The following is a 22,460-nucleotide window of genomic DNA, read 5'->3' on the forward strand; positions in this document are numbered from 1 at the left end:
GTTGTGAAGAATTTGAAAGAATGTGCTGTATGAACTTATCTGATCACGCTACATCTATCCATAAGCAAATACGAAAATTGACCGAGCTAACTCAACAGTTAAAGGTAGAGGATAGATTAGGTTTAAAAAGATAGCTAAAAGGATTGGGGATCGGACCATAGTTAAGAGACATTATCAAATACGGCATAATAGTTCTAAGCATAATTGTGATACTTTTGCTTGTTTTGCCCTGTGTGTTTACTTGCTTGCAAGGCTTGATGCAGCAGCTTTTGCAGAAAATGCTGAATGCACACCTTCTTGTACAAAAGGAAAACGGGAGAGATGAAGAGAGCCTGACAGAGGAATGGTTGAACGACAAGGGACATGATACTGTAAAATTAATCCAAATAGGGAGGGCTACGTGACTGCTGCAAAGTTTGCATGGCCCTGAAGAGTAGATAGTGTGCAGAAAACAGGATATTGAAACTGCTTGGTATGTAGAAGTAGATAGAGAAGAACAAAAGAGTACTAAGCTGTTCTAACTGCAAGGCCAGCTGGACAGGCATGTATCGATCATAAAGATACTTTTAAGATAATAGTACAAGTCACATAGCAACCAATCATGAGCTTGGCTTTTGCAATATGTATGAGCTAATTAACGAACATATATAAACTGTGTAATCTGTCACAATAAACTGAGACTTGATGATCATGATATCATGAGTCTTGTCTCCCGCGGCATTTTCCCTCTAACAGAACCACATTGTTGCAAAGATGAAGCATGCAATTAAAGTTCTTTCTAATAATTTGAGATGATTTAAATATATGTCAAATGAAATGCCATAGTCAAGGAACCAAAGCAGTCGAATGAATTGCCTATAAATTCCTTTGGCATGAAGCGTGTTGAGTGAAATGTTTATTTCTTCTAAGCAATAGGTCATAAGAGTGTTTAAATAAAGGTATAGTATATATAATGCACTGGAGCACAATCTATGGATTAGAGTGAAATTTCAACACTCAGTTCCTTTACTTAGAGAAGTCCACCTATGCCCAGATGGATTAATTAATTGTAGTGGTAGAAAATACAGGGTGTAAAACACAGCTGACTGTTGAGCTTAGTATATCACTATGTTGTAGAGAAACTCTAGAATCAAGAAAATTCTAAATAAGTAAATGCTAATTTGTCATGCAGTACTATGGTATTTTCAGGCAGCTAATCAAGAAAATTTGAATTGGAAGACCGTCAAACTTGTTTCATACAATAAAACTCTGAGAGACTTATCTACAAATAGAAACACAAGGAGCATCCTTTTTTGTACTCAGCAAAGAGCTGGAGTATGTTGTGCTGTTACGGAGGTTTATTTTTATAAACTACTCCAATGAATTTTATAAGCATGTAAAAGATTGTAAGTGCCCTGAAACATGTTTATTCTTGGACTGGCAATTACATACATGGATTCAGTTTTGATTTTCTTTAAAATAAAAATAAAAATATTTCTCTGGAGTAATTTGCTCTCGGTAACAAGAGTTATCTGCAAGAGAAATATCCAAACCAATTTCTGGGCAGTGGAAGTAGCTTTATTTTTTATAACATTCTTAGTACCTGTGACCAGGGTTGGTAGAGTGCCAGTCCTGCCAGCTTTAAGGAGCTGCATGTAAGTGTACCCTCGTTTCCTCAGAATCCCAGGGATGTGGACATTTCTTTGAGATGAGCTTTTAGGAAGCCCCAGAACATCTGGTGGTGTGACATCTTCCTGCATGCTCTGTTTCTGCACGTGATGTTTTCCAGTGCTTTCAAACATCCCTTCCCTTCTGTTTTTTCAGATGGTTATTTAGACCTATCTTGAGAGCTACTCTCTTCAGCCTCAGCTTTATCCAAGATACAATATGGTTATTATATAACCTAGTATTTTTTCATTTTACTTACATTTCATTACATAACCTAGTATTTTACATTGTTACTTGCACAGCAGAATAACTGCAGAACTCTGCTCGATCCAGGTTATACTGAAAACTAAAAAAAATGCTATTTTTACATGCCTGACATTTTTCTTGCATATTTGAGCTTAGGTATTATGTTTGCTCATTTCAGGAGTGCTTCTGAACCACAGTCCAGAAAGAAGAAAAATCTTCTTGGTTGAAGTTGAACATTTGTCTCTAAGAGTAAGAACAAAGCCATGCCAGTGCTTTCAGAAGACTCAGGTAATTCAGCTGCATGCTTTCAACAGAGCAGTGACTGAAATCTTGTCATACCTGTTTCACACATAAAAATAATTTAAATAGGAGTAAAATGTAATAGAATTAAGATAATTCAACTGAAGTTTCTGAGCAATTACCTACAAGAAGGAAGGTGGAATGTAAAAGGTGAAAATTAATAAAGTTTGTCAGGATCAGTTTCCTACTAACCCTAGAGCACCCAAATATACTCTGATAGACCTGAATATACTCTGATAGACTTGAATATATTCTGATAGATCTGAATATATTCTGATAGACCTGAATATATTCTGATAGGCAGAATTGGACCCCTCAGTGTAACAGTGCCTTCTACATGTGCTTACTAAAGATCAGCCCATATATCTCTGCTGCTTGCTGTGTCATTTCTTAATATTTTCTGAACAGGGGTTGATAAACATTGTAAATATCCTTCCTTTTAACTTAAAATAAGTGTCTTTGTTCGAGGCTACTTTACTAGCTTCTCCAGTATGCTGCCCAGGAGAAGTCACAGATAATAAATGATGCTTAGGATTAAAGCAGGAGTGAGTTTGAGTCTCCTGGATCAAAATCCACTCTAAGGTTCGTGGAGAGAATAGCCACAGGAATAGATTTGAACCCCCTCCACCTTTTTATATTTCCTGTTTTGTTTTGGTCCTGTGTTCCCAGACATGGTTCACCGGGAAAAATCTGGCCTTTGTCTGGCTCTGTGTGTTGCAAAATTGGGATATTTAAATATTTTTTTAGAAAACTAGCCACAAGCTTTGATTCCACCACAATGGAAATCTACACTTTATCCTTTCTTCCTCTGGTCAGGCCTGGCTTTTTATAGGTGCCTCAGAGTGGAAGGGGCAGGATAACACTTGTAAGCAAAGCTGCTGGGGAGGTAGAGCTGCTACCTGTGCAAAAAAAGGTCATTCAATCAGTTTGAGAGTCTGCTGTGGTACTAAAATTTCAAATTTGTAAGAGGGGAAACAAAGGGTTCTGGAAACAAGGAGTAATAAACATGAAGTGTTAAATGTGAAAGATAATTTCTTAAGAAATATATATTGCTTTGTTAGATTTTGCCTTAATATGATGGTGTGCTTGACACTTATGAGGGGAGTGTTGCAAAATGAGCTGTGGATAAACACGAGATAATCACAAGTCTCTGCAAATGTGATGATCATCAATGTGATACCCAAATAAATGTAGTGACTGTTAAGACTGCAGTAGAAGGTCCTGTGAGAAATGCTGTGTAGAATGTTTTTGTTCTGTCCTGAATCTAAATTTAGGGTTGCATGAAACTTTGGCCCTTTTGACATCTCAGCTAAGACCTGATTCAAATCATAAAGAGGAAATGGGATTCCTTAGGGATGTCTTCAGTGAAAGAAGTCTCAGCTACCTGATGAAGGTAAAAGTTTGTATTTATTTATGTACATTCTCCTTACAGTTTACTTTTTCTCTGTTCCCTTGATTTATCAACCATTTACTTTGCCAAACCTTTTTTTTAAGAATTCTGTACTGACCAAAGCATATGTGTGCTTAAGAACAAACACTAATAATGTTTGACAATTAATATGTTGAACATATTAAAACCGAGATCAAGGAGTAGAATGTTGCTGGCAGAGGTTCCAAAAAGTGCAAGAGGCTCCAGGGAATGGGGAAAATATGCAGATGGGATAGAAAACCTAATATCCCATTGAGTATGGGATAGAAAACTTCATATATGGGATAGAAAACCTCACATGCCATTGAATATGGGACAGAAACCCTCACATATGGGATAGAAAACCTCACATTCCATTGCATATGGGATAGAAAACCTAACACCCAACCTATAATAAAATCCCCTAATATAACTTTAGTTGCCAAGTATTGGTTATGCAAAAGCCAGATGATGCCTCTTCACAGAGATAATCTAGTTTATGAATGTATGGGAAATTAATTCAATAGTCCAGTTTTAATTTTTTAATGTGGAGGTGGGTTTTTTTGGGGGTGTTATTTGGTGGGGGTGTTTTGTTTTAATTTTGGTTCTGAGTTTCTTTGGGGTGGGTGTGCTAGGGAAGAAGTAAAGGGTTTGGGTTTGGGTGTTTGCTTTCCAGCCTTAGCACAGGGATGTGGCTTCCTCAGAGAGGGTGGTAAGGATGCTCAGTAGGGGAACATGAGGCACTTTGCCAAAATATTCCTTATGTCTTTGACAGATGTGGAGTCAGTCTGAGTGCCAGCAGTGTCTGCAGGGGAGCTGTGGACAGTTCATCTATCACAACACTGGGGGTGGCACAAAGCTCTTCTGGTCTGCCCACTGCTCAGAAATCCTTGCTCCTGGCTGTGGAACTTCTGGCTGTGGAACTCCTCCTCAGCCTGTGTCCGGCCAATCTTCAGCCTTGAGACTTTCTAGAACGGTGTTCCCTGAGTCATGAGAGTTGAGTTTCAAGTCCCGCACCCAGGGATTCCACTGCTGGGCAGCATAAAACAGTGTTCCCAACTGCTGTCCTCAAGAGCTGTAGCCCCCTGTGACCTGTGTCCCTTCTCCCATCAGAGCTTTGTTTTGCTGGTGCCTGGCTTGGGAGTCCTTGCCTTGCACAGGAGACTGGACTGGACTACAAACACATGCTAACAGTGGTAACAGGCAACTTTATTTACACAACTAAATAAATTTCAGCATTTGTGCATGCAGAGGAGGAAGATTGGCAGGACAGAGGACGCCTTTGACCTGAGGCTGCCTTTGGACGAGCAGGCACTGCCCCAGTATGTAATGGTCATGGTCCACTGCAGCCTGCAGTGGATCCTGTTCATCCTGCTGCCCATGTCTTTTTTCTCATGAGGCCCAGCAGTATCTGGTGCACCCGAGTTAAGAATTTCACCACTATCTGGTATGGATGTGGAGCAGGCAAGAGAGGTTGCCTTGACATTGGCTCCTCAGAGGGGTTTGAGGTCGACTCTGGCTCTGGTGTGGCTGTTGCAGTTGAGTGATCAGGAGTGGGAGTACAGCAGCCTGACTCTGTTGGTGCTGACTCTGGCTGCTCCAAGGGGGCTGAGCTGAAGGTTGGCTCTGGTCTTGGAGTAGCTGTTTCAGCTGACTCAGGATATGGAGTGGGAGTAGAGCAGCCTGACTCTGTTGGTGTTGGCTCTGGCTGCTCAAAAGAGGTTGAGCTGAAGGTTGGCTCTGGTGCTGGAGTAGCTGTTTCAGCTGACTCTGGACATGGAGTGGGAGTAGAGCAGCCTGACTCTGTTGGTGTTGGCTCTGGCTGCTCAAAAGGGGTTGAGCTGAAGGTTGGCTCTGGTGCTGGAGTAGCTGTTTCAGCTGACTCTGGACATGGAGTGGGAGTGGAGCAGCCTGACTCTGTTGGTGTTGGCTCTGGCTGCTCAAAAGGGGTTGAGCTGAAGGTTGGCTCTGGTGCTGGAGTGGCTGTTTCAGCTGACTCTGGACATGGAGTGGGAGTAGAGCAGTTTGACTCTGTTGGTGTTGGCTCTGGCTGCTCAAAAGAGGTTGAGCTGAAGGTTGGCTCTGGTGCTGGAGTGGCTGTTTCAGCTGACTCTGGACATGGAGTGGGAGTAGAGCAGCCTGACTCTGTTGGTGCTGACTCTGGCTGCTCCAAGGGGGCTGAGCTGAAGGTTGGCTCTGGTCTTGGAGTAGCTGTTTCAGCTGACTCAGGATATGGAGTGGGAGTAGAGCAGTTTGACTCTGTCAGTGTTGGCTCTGGCTGCTCAAGAGGGGTTGAGATGTAGGTTGTCTCTGGTGCTAGAGTGTCTGTTCCAGGTGGACGCATGCCCATCTGAATCAGGATCCAGTTGTAGAAGTACTGAGTGGAGGTGTAGACTCCCGGGCGTTTTGTTCTGACACAGCCTTTTCCCCAGCTGGTCACTCCAACAAGCCAAAAGTAGCCAGCATGGTTATCTTTGCACACCAGAGGCCCTCCACTGTCACCCTGCAACAGAGGAAAGAGGATTAGGGTGCTGTTGGGTGGCTGCTGTCAGCACTAGAGGCCTGTTTCTCTCTTGCAGCCCCTGCCACAGCTGTATTCATGGTACAAAAAGGCTTTGCTCAGGTGCTGGAGTCTCAAGAACCTTAGCTGGGAACAGGGTGGGTGTCTGTGAAGGCCCCCTTTTGTATCTGCACAGTGATCCTGGATGGGCAGAGCATAGATCATCCAGAATCTGGATCTGTGGGCTGCTGAGAACACTGGATGGGCTTTCTGGGCAGAGGGGCAGGCCTGGGGAACACGGTCACTTGGCAAGGAAACTCCAGCAGTGGAGGAAAAGTGGTTTGCCAGACAAAGCCCATGGTGACGGGGTACCTTCGCTGCTGGCTCCCAGCACTCATACCTGGCAGGTGTCCATGCCACCCCGTGGGTAGCCAGCACACAGGTTGTGGGTGTGGATGGCCCCAGCGTACCGACGGCTGCTGTTAACCAGCCGGATATCCAGGAGACGGACCTTGGCTTCCTGCAGGACATCACTCGGACCCTGAGCTGCAAGCACAGGAAGGAATGGGCACCCAGCAGCTCTTTGCCAGTTCCACTCCCCTGTCTGGGGGTGAACTCATTCCCTAGGGCTTGGCTTTGCCTCTGGAGCAGTTGTTGAAGCGCTGTGTCCTTTCTGTCTGCCTTTGGGGAGCAGGCCAGGCCCAGCTCTCCAGAGGCATACATCCTACAGCCTGACTTTGGTTTGTGCTGTCAGGAAGCCAAACCCATCTTGCTGGTGTGCCCAGCTCACCCTCAGGGCCCTTTTTGGGAACTCACCTTTTGCAGTGGCAGAACCCCAGCCAGCAATGTAGCAGGTTTTCAGCTCTGACACTGTGAGCGAGGCGTTGGGCACGCAGGCAAGCTGGACGTAGTCACTGCACTCCACGGGCTTGTCCAGCTCCAGCAGGGCGATGTCGTTCTGCTGGGAATCAGCCGTGTACTCCTGGTGGGCCAGGAGCCGCTTGATGTGGCGCACCTGAGTTTCAGGGCCCAGATGGGTCAGCTTGGTGGCCCCGATCAGCACACGCCACATGGTGACATTCCTGCAAGGCAGAGAGGGGTCTGAGGAAGAGCAGAGCCGTGTGCTGTTGATGCCTTAGGATTTTAGCTTTTGTATTTTTCATCCATTTGTAATCCTGCAGTTTTTTACTGTATAACTAAATTCTGCACACAGTGTGAGCTGCTGCTGCTTTCCCATTCTGGTCACAAAAATTCCTCTCCAGGCCTGGCAATCAAGGATACCTCACTGCCTCAGGCCTCGAGAGATGGAAACAAAAGTGAGTTGAGGGGAGCAAACTGGGGGTAAATGACTTCATTACCTGAAGCTGTAATTAGAAGATTAACCCTAAATATGCAAATGGACCAAATTTATAGGTGTGAAAACCTTTGACCCGTGGTCAATTTTGGGTTGTAGCACTTGGGGGGGGTCTTTTGTTTTGCCTAAAATGGACCTGGAGGCCCTTCAATAAATATAATCACTTTTTATTCCTTGTCTGGCCTGTTTTTAGGTAGTCCTGAAAAGGCATCACTGTGGCAGCTCAGCACTTCCCTTCCTTCTGCTTCTCAAGGCAGAGAGGAAAGCAGGGCAATGAGGAGTGTGACTGCCCTAGCATGCCTTAGGCTCCAGGAATGCCACACTGGAGGCTGCTGGGCAGCAGTGGCACGAGCCCAGCCTTCTGAGCAGTCCCTCAGTTGGGCCCCGTAGTATTGAGGTGCTGCAGGCTGGGCAACTGTTTGTGTGGTGAGGATACCCTCATTCCCTGCTCCTCCTTACCTGGCCTGGAGGAAGCAATGGGCTGCTGTGAGGACCCACTGTGGGCTGATGAGGGACCCTCCACATGTATGGCCGGTGCCTATTTTCCTGGGGTCCTGGATGCTGACAATCCAGGGCCAGGCCCCTGGCAGGGCACCTGTGCCAGTCACAATTCGGTAGTCAGCATCTATGGAGTTGTAGTCAGAAGCCATGGGCCGGAGCCCACAGGTCCCTCTGGAAGCACAAAATCATTACTGCCCTTCTGTTCCAGTACCTGGGTGCTGGCAAGGAGGCTCCCACATGGGGTTTGGGGTGTGGCAATGGGGGACAAGCACCCTCCTAGAGCCTGGGGCCATACCTGCAGTTGCCCCAGGTACCATGTGCAGGTCTGTACACAGCCAGCAGGATGAAGAGGTACAGGTACAGAAGATTCATCGCTGTCAGCAGCATCTGTCAGCTGAAAGAGACAAAAGCTTGTCTCTTCCAGTGCAGTCTCTGACGAGTGCTGCAGCAACTGCACTGTCCATGGCACCTGGGGCTGATGTCACAGAGTGGGTGGTTCCAGGTTCTGGGCACAGTGTCCTCAGAGGGCAGGGAAAGGCCACAGCCTCACAGAACCACAGAATGGTTTGGGCTGGAAGGGACCTTGAAGGTTGTGAAAGGCAAAAGGGGTCCCTTGCCTCGCACATGCAAAACGACACCATGGGCAGACAAATCTGGCACAGAGGGAAAGTCACTCCAAAGGCAGTGTTTGGTCAGAGAGGGTGCTCAGAGCCACCACACGATGGAGAAAACTAGCACATCAAAGCTAGAAAGAGGACAGGAAGGAACAATGCCATGTGCAAACTACTTGGGGGGATGCTTCAAGGCACATAAGCCTTAGCTGATGGAACAAACCTGGAAACTCCTGAGTGTTGCAAGAGGAATTGCTGACCATGGCAGAGTGCGAGAAGCTGACAGGAGTTTCAATGCCATGAGGAAGCCCTTCTGAGTCTGTTTATACATTCTCCATGTCTGGAGCAGGGTGAGTACTGCAAATGCCTCAGTGCTGCCTCTTGCTTTGGAGACTGGTGCTGGAGGTCATGGCTGCAGAAAACAAGGGACTGAGATGGAGAGTGCTCATGCACTCACTTTTGTGGTTTGGGAATGGCATTCCCCAGTCTGGTGTTTCCACTGGAACACTGCAAACCACTGCTCCTCACTCCCTTCTCCCTCTCCCCTCCCTTCTCTGGTGGGCTTGAGAATAGAACTGGAAGCACAAAAGTTAAAGACTGTGGGTTGAGACAAGAACAATATAATGGAAACAGCAATGAAACAAGAAAATGAGCAGTAACCGCAACAATATTAATAATGGACTGGGACAATTCACATGCAACCATCCACCCCATAGAGCCTGGCAGTACCCAACCAGGCTGTCATGCATGTTATCCAGCGGAGATTTCTTCCCCTGTCCCTGGAAAATGTTGTGGAGTGGTTCAGAACAACCTCCACGTCCTGGCCATGCCCTGTCCTGGTTATGGCAAAAATTTACCCCATCCTGGCCAGAACCAGGACATTCACCCTCATGATCTGCCCCACAGCTTTGGAATCTGTGCCAGAGGGTCTGGCAGGGCAGGGAGGGCAGTCACCAGGGATTGGCAGACGTTGGAAACTCCTTATCCCTCTCTCTGGCCCCTGGTTTTCCTTGTTTTATGGAATGGAAGAACACATGTCCAACTCCTCCCAGTATCTCCTTCACTGGAAATCCTCCGTGCTTTGATTCCTTCTCTGACATTCTGCTGCACCTGGGGAATGCAGTGGGAAAACCCAAGGCTTTGTGTGAAGGTCACTCCCTCAGCACTTCACCTGAGGTGCACAGGAAGGCTGCCCTGGCTCTACCACACCTCATCCAGAACACCTGGAAGCTCTTCCCTCCCCATTCACACACTCCCCTGCCTTGTCCTCCTCATCCCACAGGGATGCACAGAGGGGCTACCACACTTCACGGTTTGGTAGCCCTGATACCACACTCCTGACTGGAATGGGGTGACCCTGGGGCAGTTTTGGCCTGCATCAGTTCCATGTCCTGCCTCAGCACACCCAGGTTCTCTGTTGGCGTCTGTGCTCATCTCTGCAGCTTTGCTGTCCTGCACCAGGAGTTTGCTGAATAAAATCATCCTCTAGAAAGGACATGTGACACAAGCCCAGGAGTAAGCAGCACCATGGGAGAGTTCAGCAAGGTGCCCTGGGGACAGCCAGGCCAGGCAGGGGAAGGTGGGGGGACCACGGCCTCACTGAAGCAGCCACATTGTACAGCACAAAAAATAAAGCTAAATAAATGCTGGGATGAAATACAGCACTGCTGGGACTGCTCCATTTAGCAAATAACAGTTGTGGGGGAGATTTACAGATGTACTGGGTACATCTGGGAACTGGGGCTCCTGCTGGAAGTCTTCAATCTTGAAGCTCCCAGTTCCCAAAGCTGGTAAATCCTTCCCAGCAATGGCTCCTGAGGCAGGGAGAGGGGTGGAAAGCCAAGGATGGGGCAGAGATCAGAAGGAGCTGGGGAGCTCAGAGAGGTCTTCAAGGGGAAGAGGATTTGTCTGAAAGGCCCTCACTTTTCTGGTCATCTTGGCAACTCTGGCAGGTTTAACAGGAGGTTTGTCTGGAAACAAGACAGGGACATATTGGCATGATGGGTGCTGGCATATTCCAGTCTTAGGCTTTGCAGAGAGAGATTTGCTGTTTCCCCATAGGCCACAGAGGATTTTAATATGAGGTGAACTCCCCAAGCTTGCATCCACCCTGTTCCATGGCCTCTGGCTCTGAGAAATGCTCTCCTGTGCACCCTGCTTCATTCCCTCAGATCAATGGCTGATGTGCCAGCAGCTCCTGCTCCAGAAGGGCAGCACATGATGAAGGTGCCACCCCTGCAGCTGAAAAGAAGGTTCCTTTTGCCATGGCATTCCAGGAGGTCATAAGACACATCATCAATGGAGTCTGAAAAAAAGAAAAATTAGAAGTTGAGGCAGCTGCATTTACCAGTGTGGGCAGTCCAGAGAGAACTGCCTGGACCTGACCCAGTTTGTGGATCAGAGCCAGAAATAGGTTCCCTTAGCTAGAAATGAGACCTCTCTACCCAGAGAGCCAGCTGCTTGCCATTCCATTGCTCCCTGGCCACAAGCAGCACTTCATCCATGAGCTCTCACCCCACAGAGCCCCTAGGTAACCCTGAAAAGACTCCTTCAGTATCAGGGGCTGCAAGAGACCTCTAGATGAGCAGCTAGAGGATTAGGTGAGGAGAAGAACTGAAATAAAATGCGTGTTTTTCCCTGGATTTGTGGAAGACAACAAGAAAGAAATACAGGACCCCAAAAAACAAACCCACTCGATGGGAGAGGCAGGTGAGCACCTCTGGTTCAGGAATTACAGAATGCACTCAACTGCAGCTTGCAGACAAGGATCCTGGCACGTTCCAGCAGCCAGCACTGCCACCTGATCCCAGCATCCCTCTGCCCCATGGATTTACACAGGACCCCAAAGCCCCAGTGGTCAGTGAAAGGAAAACATCCAACTGTCCACACTTGGCAACCTACTCCCGGGTTCTGCAGCCTGTGGAGAAAGACAAATTCCCTCACTAGAAAACTAAGCAGGTTTGAGCTGGGCTTTCTCAAAGCACACTAAAGGCAGAGGTGGGCTTCTCCGTGCTGTTTGGGAAGTGGCACATGAACCACACGGGAATCAGAGAGAGATTATCAACTCCAGAGGCACTGCTGAGCGCAGCCTCTCCTGACTCCAGCTGGGCTCCAGCCCCGAGGTGACCTGTGCCTCCAAACAGAGGGGCCAGAGTGACCTGCACTGACCAGGCCGGCCACAGCTCCGTGTCACACTGACCACTGCAGCGTCCAGCCAGTCCCTCCAGAGGCTCTTCCAATCTCCACCTCCACCTTACAGGGGCATGGAACGCCGCTGATCACACCCGCTGCTCCCTGACCTGCAGCCAGAGGAAGATTTCCTCATTTGCTGCTGTGGCCAGTGGCACCTCTCTGTAGCAGGTTTTGCGTCCTGCTCGGTGCCCCAGTGCTCCAGACAGGCTGGCTCCGTGCTGCTGGGCCTCTCCCGGTCCCTCTGAGCAGGGCTGCAGCCGAGTCTTCAGAACAGCCCCAATTCCCCAAAACAGCCCCCAAAACAGCCCGGCGCTGTCTGTGTGGGGAACATCAAACCCACACCAAGGAATGGCTTTGCCCAGTGCCCCGGGATGGAGCAGCCCCGGCCTGCTCCACCAGAGCCCAGGGCGGCTCTGGGAGCCCTGAGGGCACGAGAGAAGGAAACTTCAGCGTGAGGGTCTGCAGCGGCCAGGGGAACACCAGCGCCTCCGAGCCGCCCTGCCAGACACGTACGGCCCTCCACCACCCTCGCAGTGGTGCGGGAATGTGCTCGCTGCTGAGGGCGGCCTCGCGGCTCGGCGAGCAGCTCGGGCAGGGCCGCCGCTGTCCGCTCCGTGCGGAGCGCAGCCTCCTCCGGACGCGGCCGTGAGGCGGTCTGGGCCCTCGGGTGTCGCCTCCGGCAGAATCAGCGGCTCGGTGGAGCTCACACGAAGCTCTCCCTGGGGCGGGACAGCCCTTGCCCGTGGGGTGTCGGGCGGGCCCCGGGCCGGCCGAGGGTTGCCCGGCTGAGCCCGGGGCCGCCCCTGACGTGGGGCTCTGGGGCAGAGTCCGGCCCGCGGTGCCCAGCAGGGATGCGCGGTTCTGTCTGTGCTCGGGCAGCACCAGAGTAGAGTTTTTCCCTGCTACAGTACCTACGCTACCCCGCGAAAGAGCATCGCTCAGGTTTGACAGGAGGAGAAATCTGTGTGGCCGTCAGCTATCACCTATGGCCCGGTCAGGATACTGATGGATTTTCTGACCTATTCGCTAGGGTCGTGTAAAATGTTAAACTGCAGATGCTTTCTGAAAGCAACTAGTGCTTTGAATGGTACAATCTGGATTACAGAAGCTTTATGTAGTGTTAGGCTGTGAACCACAATAGGTTTATTCTACAAGTTAATAGGGATATGCCAGATCATGTTACACTTCTGTTTTATCTTCTGTTTTGACCCTATGGCAAGCATCAGTTGGGTTTATTTAGCTCTTTATTAGCCCTTTATTTAGCTCTTAGCATTTTTCACATTTTGTGTGAAAAATGAATTAACTTTTAGGTAGATATTTTTAAAGAGGAAAAATGTATTTGTGCCTATTGATGCTGCAGTGATTTGTGGTTTTGAGACCCATCTTGCAAAATACCACATGCTGAGGCTGATTGTCATAGCTCTGAAGCCAGCCCTGGGTATGGAATGCTTTTCATTCTTTGGAGTGTTCATTCCAGGCAGTTCTGTGTAACGAGATCTTTACAGAGCATGGAAGATGCCTCTAGGGGAAGTCTCCATTTTGATTGCTGTGCCTAGACTAATTCTGATACTCCTGAGTTTGCTGTCAGGTTTTTACGATGCTGAAATGTGTGTTTTCCAGGTTCCTGTGTGGGCTATTTTTCACTAAGAATCTAGAAAATATCTTGGCTTTTCGTGGGGTTTAGTGCAAAATAGGTTTGACTGTAGGAACCACATTGTTGCAAAGATGAAGCATGCAATTAAAGTTCTTTCTAATAATTTGAGATGATTTAAATATATGTCAAATGAAATGCCATAGTCAAGGAACCAAAGCAGTCGAATGAATTGCCTATAAATTCCTTTGGCATGAAGCGTGTTGAGTGAAATGTTTATTTCTTCTAAGCAATAGGTCATAAGAGTGTTTAAATAAAGGTATAGTATATATAATGCACTGGAGCACAATCCATGGATTAGAGTGAAATTTCAACACTCAGTTCCTTTACTTAGAGAAGTCCACCTATGCCCAGATGGATTAATTAATTGTAGTGGTAGAAAATACAGGGTGTAAAACACAGCTGACTGTTGAGCTTAGTATATCACTATGTTGTAGAGAAACTCAAGAATCAAGAAAATTCTAAATAAGTAAATGCTAATTTGTCATGCAGTACTATGGTATTTTCAGGCAGCTAATCAAGAAAATTTGAATTGGAAGACCGTCAAACTTGTTTCATACAATAAAACTCTGAGAGACTTATCTACAAATAGAAACGCAAGGAGCATCCTTTTTTGTACTCAGCAAAGAGCTGGAGTATGTTGTGCTGTTACGGAGGTTTATTTTTATAAACTACTCCAATGAATTTTATAAGCATGTAAAAGATTGTAAGTGCCCTGAAACATGTTTATTCTTGGACTGGCAATTACATACATGGATTCAGTTTTGATTTTCTTTAAAATAAAAATAAAAATATTTCTCTGGAGTAATTTGCTCTCGGTAACAAGAGTCATCTGCAAGAGAAATATCCAAACCAATTTCTGGGCAGTGGAAGTAGCTTTATTTTTTATAACATTCTTAGTACCTGTGACCAGGGTTGGTAGAGTGCCAGTCCTGCCAGCTTTAAGGAGCTGCATGTAAGTGTACCCTCGTTTCCTCAGAATCCCAGGGATGTGGACATTTCTTTGAGATGAGCTTTTAGGAAGCCCCAGAACATCTGGTGGTGTGACATCTTCCTGCATGCTCTGTTTCTGCACGTGATGTTTTCCAGTGCTTTCAAACATCCCTTCCCTTCTGTTTTTTCAGATGGTTATTTAGACCTATCTTGAGAGCTACTCTCTTCAGCCTCAGCTTTATCCAAGATACAATATGGTTATTATATAACCTAGTATTTTTTCATTTTACTTACATTTCATTACATAACCTAGTATTTTACATTGTTACTTGCACAGCAGAATAACTGCAGAACTCTGCTCGATCCAGGTTATACTGAAAACTAAAAAAAATGCTATTTTTACATGCCTGACATTTTTCTTGCATATTTGAGCTTAGGTATTATGTTTGCTCATTTCAGGAGTGCTTCTGAACCACAGTCCAGAAAGAAGAAAAATCTTCTTGGTTGAAGTTGAACATTTGTCTCTAAGAGTAAGAACAAAGCCATGCCAGTGCTTTCAGAAGACTCAGGTAATTCAGCTGCATGCTTTCAACAGAGCAGTGACTGAAATCTTGTCATACCTGTTTCACACATAAAAATAATTTAAATAGGAGTAAAATGTAATAGAATTAAGATAATTCAACTGAAGTTTCTGAGCAATTACCTACAAGAAGGAAGGTGGAATGTAAAAGGTGAAAATTAATAAAGTTTGTCAGGATCAGTTTCCTACTAACCCTAGAGCACCCAAATATACTCTGATAGACCTGAATATACTCTGATAGACTTGAATATATTCTGATAGATCTGAATATATTCTGATAGACCTGAATATATTCTGATAGGCAGAATTGGACCCCTCAGTGTAACAGTGCCTTCTACATGTGCTTACTAAAGATCAGCCCATATATCTCTGCTGCTTGCTGTGTCATTTCTTAATATTTTCTGAACAGGGGTTGATAAACATTGTAAATATCCTTCCTTTTAACTTAAAATAAGTGTCTTTGTTCAAGGCTACTTTACTAGCTTCTCCAGTATGCTGCCCAGGAGAAGTCACAGATAATAAATGATGCTTAGGATTAAAGCAGGAGTGAGTTTGAGTCTCCTGGATCAAAATCCACTCTAAGGTTCGTGGAGAGAATAGCCACAGGAATAGATTTGAACCCCCTCCACCTTTTTATATTTCCTGTTTTGTTTTGGTCCTGTGTTCCCAGACATGGTTCACCGGGAAAAATCTGGCCTTTGTCTGGCTCTGTGTGTTGCAAAATTGGGATATTTAAATATTTTTTTAGAAAACTAGCCACAAGCTTTGATTCCACCACAATGGAAATCTACACTTTATCCTTTCTTCCTCTGGTCAGGCCTGGCTTTTTATAGGTGCCTCAGAGTGGAAGGGGCAGGATAACACTTGTAAGCAAAGCTGCTGGGGAGGTAGAGCTGCTACCTGTGCAAAAAAAGGTCATTCAATCAGTTTGAGAGTCTGCTGTGGTACTAAAATTTCAAATTTGTAAGAGGGGAAACAAAGGGTTCTGGAAACAAGGAGTAATAAACATGAAGTGTTAAATGTGAAAGATAATTTCTTAAGAAATATATATTGCTTTGTTAGATTTTGCCTTAATATGATGGTGTGCTTGACACTTATGAGGGGAGTGTTGCAAAATGAGCTGTGGATAAACACGAGATAATCACAAGTCTCTGCAAATGTGATGATCATCAATGTGATACCCAAATAAATGTAGTGACTGTTAAGACTGCAGTAGAAGGTCCTGTGAGAAATGCTGTGTAGAATGTTTTTGTTCTGTCCTGAATCTAAATTTAGGGTTGCATGAAACTTTGGCCCTTTTGACATCTCAGCTAAGACCTGATTCAAATCATAAAGAGGAAATGGGATTCCTTAGGGATGTCTTCAGTGAAAGAAGTCTCAGCTACCTGATGAAGGTAAAAGTTTGTATTTATTTATGTACATTCTCCTTACAGTTTACTTTTTCTCTGTTCCCTTGATTTATCAACCATTTACTTTGCCAAACCTTTTTTTTAAGAATTCTGTACTGACCAAAGCATATGTGTGCTTAAGAACAAACACTAATAATGTTTGACAATTAATATGTTGAACATATTAAAACCGAGATCAAGGAGTAGAATGTTGCTGGCAGAGGTTCCAAAAAGTGCAAGAGGCTCCAGGGAATGGGGAAAATATGCAGATGGGATAGAAAACCTAATATCCCATTGAGTATGGGATAGAAAACTTCATATATGGGATAGAAAACCTCACATGCCATTGAATATGGGACAGAAACCCTCACATATGGGATAGAAAACCTCACATTCCATTGCATATGGGATAGAAAACCTAACACCCAACCTATAATAAAATCCCCTAATATAACTTTAGTTGCCAAGTATTGGTTATGCAAAAGCCAGATGATGCCTCTTCACAGAGATAATCTAGTTTATGAATGTATGGGAAATTAATTCAATAGTCCAGTTTTAATTTTTTAATGTGGAGGTGGGTTTTTTTGGGGGTGTTATTTGGTGGGGGTGTTTTGTTTTAATTTTGGTTCTGAGTTTCTTTGGGGTGGGTGTGCTAGGGAAGAAGTAAAGGGTTTGGGTTTGGGTGTTTGCTTTCCAGCCTTAGCACAGGGATGTGGCTTCCTCAGAGAGGGTGGTAAGGATGCTCAGTAGGGGAACATGAGGCACTTTGCCAAAATATTCCTTATGTCTTTGACAGATGTGGAGTCAGTCTGAGTGCCAGCAGTGTCTGCAGGGGAGCTGTGGACAGTTCATCTATCACAACACTGGGGGTGGCACAAAGCTCTTCTGGTCTGCCCACTGCTCAGAAATCCTTGCTCCTGGCTGTGGAACTTCTGGCTGTGGAACTCCTCCTCAGCCTGTGTCCGGCCAATCTTCAGCCTTGAGACTTTCTAGAACGGTGTTCCCTGAGTCATGAGAGTTGAGTTTCAAGTCCCGCACCCAGGGATTCCACTGCTGGGCAGCATAAAACAGTGTTCCCAACTGCTGTCCTCAAGAGCTGTAGCCCCCTGTGACCTGTGTCCCTTCTCCCATCAGAGCTTTGTTTTGCTGGTGCCTGGCTTGGGAGTCCTTGCCTTGCACAGGAGACTGGACTGGACTACAAACACATGCTAACAGTGGTAACAGGCAACTTTATTTACACAACTAAATAAATTTCAGCATTTGTGCATGCAGAGGAGGAAGATTGGCAGGACAGAGGACGCCTTTGACCTGAGGCTGCCTTTGGACGAGCAGGCACTGCCCCAGTATGTAATGGTCATGGTCCACTGCAGCCTGCAGTGGATCCTGTTCATCCTGCTGCCCATGTCTTTTTTCTCATGAGGCCCAGCAGTATCTGGTGCACGCGAGTTAAGAATTTCACCACTATCTGGTATGGATGTGGAGCAGGCAAGAGAGGTTGCATTGACATTGGCTCCTCAGAGGGGTTTGAGGTCGACTCTGGCTCTGGTGTGGCTGTTGCAGTTGAGTGATTAGGAGTGGGAGTACAGCAGCCTGACTCTGTTGGTGCTGACTCTGGCTGCTCCAAGGGGGCTGAGCTGAAGGTTGGCTCTGGTCTTGGAGTAGCTGTTTCAGCTGACTCTGGACATGGAGTGGGAGTAGAGCAGCCTGACTCTGTTGGTGTTGGCTCTGGCTGCTCAAAAGGGGTTGAGCTGAAGGTTGGCTCTGGTGCTGGAGTGGCTGTTTCAGCTGACTCTGGACATGGAGTGGGAGTAGAGCAGCCTGACTCTGTTGGTGTTGGCTCTGGCTGCTCAAAAGAGGTTGAGCTGAAGGTTGGCTCTGGTGCTGGAGTAGCTGTTTCAGCTGACTCTGGACATGGAGTGGGAGTAGAGCAGCCTGACTCTGTTGGTGTTGGCTCTGGCTGCTCAAAAGGGGTTGAGCTGAAGGTTGGCTCTGGTGCTGGAGTGGCTGTTTCAGCTGACTCTGGACATGGAGTGGGAGTAGAGCAGCCTGACTCTGTTGGTGTTGGCTCTGGCTGCTCAAAAGAGGTTGAGCTGAAGGTTGGCTCTGGTGCTGGAGTGGCTGTTTCAGCTGACTCAGGATATGGAGTGGGAGTAGAGCAGCCTGACTCTGTTGGTGTTGGCTCTGGCTGCTCAAAAGGGGTTGAGCTGAAGGTTGGCTCTGGTGCTGGAGTAGCTGTTTCAGCTGACTCTGGACATGGAGTGGGAGTAGAGCAGCCTGACTCTGTTGGTGTTGGCTCTGGCTGCTCAAAAGAGGTTGAGCTGAAGGTTGGCTCTGGTGCTGGAGTGGCTGTTTCAGCTGACTCTGGACATGGAGTGGGAGTAGAGCAGCCTGACTCTGTTGGTGCTGACTCTGGCTGCTCCAAGGGGGCTGAGCTGAAGGTTGGCTCTGGTCTTGGAGTAGCTGTTTCAGCTGACTCAGGATATGGAGTGGGAGTAGAGCAGTTTGACTCTGTCAGTGTTGGCTCTGGCTGCTCAAGAGGGGTTGAGATGTAGGTTGTCTCTGGTGCTAGAGTGTCTGTTCCAGGTGGACGCATGCCCATCTGAATCAGGATCCAGTTGTAGAAGTACTGAGTGGAGGTGTAGACTCCCGGGCGTTTTGTTCTGACACAGCCTTTTCCCCAGCTGGTCACTCCAACAAGCCAAAAGTAGCCAGCATGGTTATCTTTGCACACCAGAGGCCCTCCACTGTCACCCTGCAACAGAGGAAAGAGGATTAGGGTGCTGTTGGGTGGCTGCTGTCAGCACTAGAGGCCTGTTTCTCTCTTGCAGCCCCTGCCACAGCTGTATTCATGGTACAAAAAGGCTTTGCTCAGGTGCTGGAGTCTCAAGAACCTTAGCTGGGAACAGGGTGGGTGTCTGTGAAGGCCCCCTTTTGTATCTGCACAGTGATCCTGGATGGGCAGAGCATAGATCATCCAGAATCTGGATCTGTGGGCTGCTGAGAACACTGGATGGGCTTTCTGGGCAGAGGGGCAGGCCTGGGGAACACGGTCACTTGGCAAGGAAACTCCAGCAGTGGAGGAAAAGTGGTTTGCCAGACAAAGCCCATGGTGACGGGGTACCTTCGCTGCTGGCTCCCAGCACTCATACCTGGCAGGTGTCCATGCCACCCCGTGGGTAGCCAGCACACAGGTTGTGGGTGTGGATGGCCCCAGCGTACCGACGGCTGCTGTTAACCAGCCGGATATCCAGGAGACGGACCTTGGCTTCCTGCAGGACATCACTCGGACCCTGAGCTGCAAGCACAGGAAGGAATGGGCACCCAGCAGCTCTTTGCCAGTTCCACTCCCCTGTCTGGGGGTGAACTCATTCCCTAGGGCTTGGCTTTGCCTCTGGAGCAGTTGTTGAAGCGCTGTGTCCTTTCTGTCTGCCTTTGGGGAGCAGGCCAGGCCCAGCTCTCCAGAGGCATACATCCTACAGCCTGACTTTGGTTTGTGCTGTCAGGAAGCCAAACCCATCTTGCTGGTGTGCCCAGCTCACCCTCAGGGCCCTTTTTGGGAACTCACCTTTTGCAGTGGCAGAACCCCAGCCAGCAATGTAGCAGGTTTTCAGCTCTGACACTGTGAGCGAGGCGTTGGGCACGCAGGCAAGCTGGACGTAGTCACTGCACTCCACGGGCTTGTCCAGCTCCAGCAGGGCGATGTCGTTCTGCTGGGAATCAGCCGTGTACTCCTGGTGGGCCAGGAGCCGCTTGATGTGGCGCACCTGAGTTTCAGGGCCCAGATGGGTCAGCTTGGTGGCCCCGATCAGCACACGCCACATGGTGACATTCCTGCAAGGCAGAGAGGGGTCTGAGGAAGAGCAGAGCCGTGTGCTGTTGATGCCTTAGGATTTTAGCTTTTGTATTTTTCATCCATTTGTAATCCTGCAGTTTTTTACTGTATAACTAAATTCTGCACACAGTGTGAGCTGCTGCTGCTTTCCCATTCTGGTCACAAAAATTCCTCTCCAGGCCTGGCAATCAAGGATACCTCACTGCCTCAGGCCTCGAGAGATGGAAACAAAAGTGAGTTGAGGGGAGCAAACTGGGGGTAAATGACTTCATTACCTGAAGCTGTAATTAGAAGATTAACCCTAAATATGCAAATGGACCAAATTTATAGGTGTGAAAACCTTTGACCCGTGGTCAATTTTGGGTTGTAGCACTTGGGGGGGTCTTTTGTTTTGCCTAAAATGGACCTGGAGGCCCTTCAATAAATATAATCACTTTTTATTCCTTGTCTGGCCTGTTTTTAGGTAGTCCTGAAAAGGCATCACTGTGGCAGCTCAGCACTTCCCTTCCTTCTGCTTCTCAAGGCAGAGAGGAAAGCAGGGCAATGAGGAGTGTGACTGCCCTAGCATGCCTTAGGCTCCAGGAATGCCACACTGGAGGCTGCTGGGCAGCAGTGGCACGAGCCCAGCCTTCTGAGCAGTCCCTCAGTTGGGCCCCGTAGTATTGAGGTGCTGCAGGCTGGGCAACTGTTTGTGTGGTGAGGATACCCTCATTCCTTGCTCCTCCTTACCTGGCCTGGAGGAAGCAATGGGCTGCTGTGAGGACCCACTGTGGGCTGATGAGGGACCCTCCACATGTATGGCCGGTGCCTATTTTCCTGGGGTCCTGGATGCTGACAATCCAGGGCCAGGCCCCTGGCAGGGCACCTGTGCCAGTCACAATTCGGTAGTCAGCATCTATGGAGTTGTAGTCAGAAGCCATGGGCCGGAGCCCACAGGTCCCTCTGGAAGCACAAAATCATTACTGCCCTTCTGTTCCAGTTCTGTACCTGGGTGCTGGCAAGGAGGCTCCCACATGGGGTTTGGGGTGTGGCAATGGGGGACAAGCACCCTCCTAGAGCCTGGGGCCATACCTGCAGTTGCCCCAGGTACCATGTGCAGGTCTGTACACAGCCAGCAGGATGAAGAGGTACAGGTACAGAAGATTCATCGCTGTCAGCAGCATCTGTCAGCTGAAAGAGACAAAAGCTTGTCTCTTCCAGTGCAGTCTCTGACGAGTGCTGCAGCAACTGCACTGTCCATGGCACCTGGGGCTGATGTCACAGAGTGGGTGGTTCCAGGTTCTGGGCACAGTGTCCTCAGAGGGCAGGGAAAGGCCACAGCCTCACAGAACCACAGAATGGTTTGGGCTGGAAGGGACCTTGAAGGTTGTGAAAGGCAAAAGGGGTCCCTTGCCTCGCACATGCAAAACGACACCATGGGCAGACAAATCTGGCACAGAGGGAAAGTCACTCCAAAGGCAGTGTTTGGTCAGAGAGGGTGCTCAGAGCCACCACACGATGGAGAAAACTAGCACATCAAAGTTAGAAAGAGGACAGGAAGGAACAATGCCATGTGCAAACTACTTGGGGGGATGCTTCAAGGCACATAAGCCTTAGCTGATGGAACAAACCTGGAAACTCCTGAGTGTTGCAAGAGGAATTGCTGACCATGGCAGAGTGCGAGAAGCTGACAGGAGTTTCAATGCCATGAGGAAGCCCTTCTGAGTCTGTTTATACATTCTCCATGTCTGGAGCAGGGTGAGTACTGCAAATGCCTCAGTGCTGCCTCTTGCTTTGGAGACTGGTGCTGGAGGTCATGGCTGCAGAAAACAAGGGACTGAGATGGAGAGTGCTCATGCACTCACTTTTGTGGTTTGGGAATGGCATTCCCCAGTCTGGTGTTTCCACTGGAACACTGCAAACCACTGCTCCTCACTCCCTTCTCCCTCTCCCCTCCCTTCTCTGGTGGGCTTGAGAATAGAACTGGAAGCACAAAAGTTAAAGACTGTGGGTTGAGACAAGAACAATATAGTGGAAACAGCAATGAAACAAGAAAATGAGCAGTAACCGCAACAATATGGACTGGGACAATTCACATGCAACCATCCACCCCATAGAGCCTGGCAGTACCCAACCAGGCTGTCATGCATGTTATCCAGCGGAGATTTCTTCCCCTGTCCCTGGAAAATGTTGTGGAGTGGTTCAGAACAACCTCCACGTCCTGGCCATGCCCTGTCCTGGTTATGGCAAAAATTTACCCCATCCTGGCCAGAACCAGGACATTCACCCTCATGATCTGCCCCACAGCTTTGGAATCTGTGCCAGAAGGTCTGGCAGG

This window comes from Lonchura striata, chromosome 27, assembly GCF_050655825.1.
Source record: "Lonchura striata isolate lonStrDom1 chromosome 27, ASM5065582v1, whole genome shotgun sequence".
NCBI classification, from domain to species: domain Eukaryota; kingdom Metazoa; phylum Chordata; class Aves; order Passeriformes; family Estrildidae; genus Lonchura; species Lonchura striata.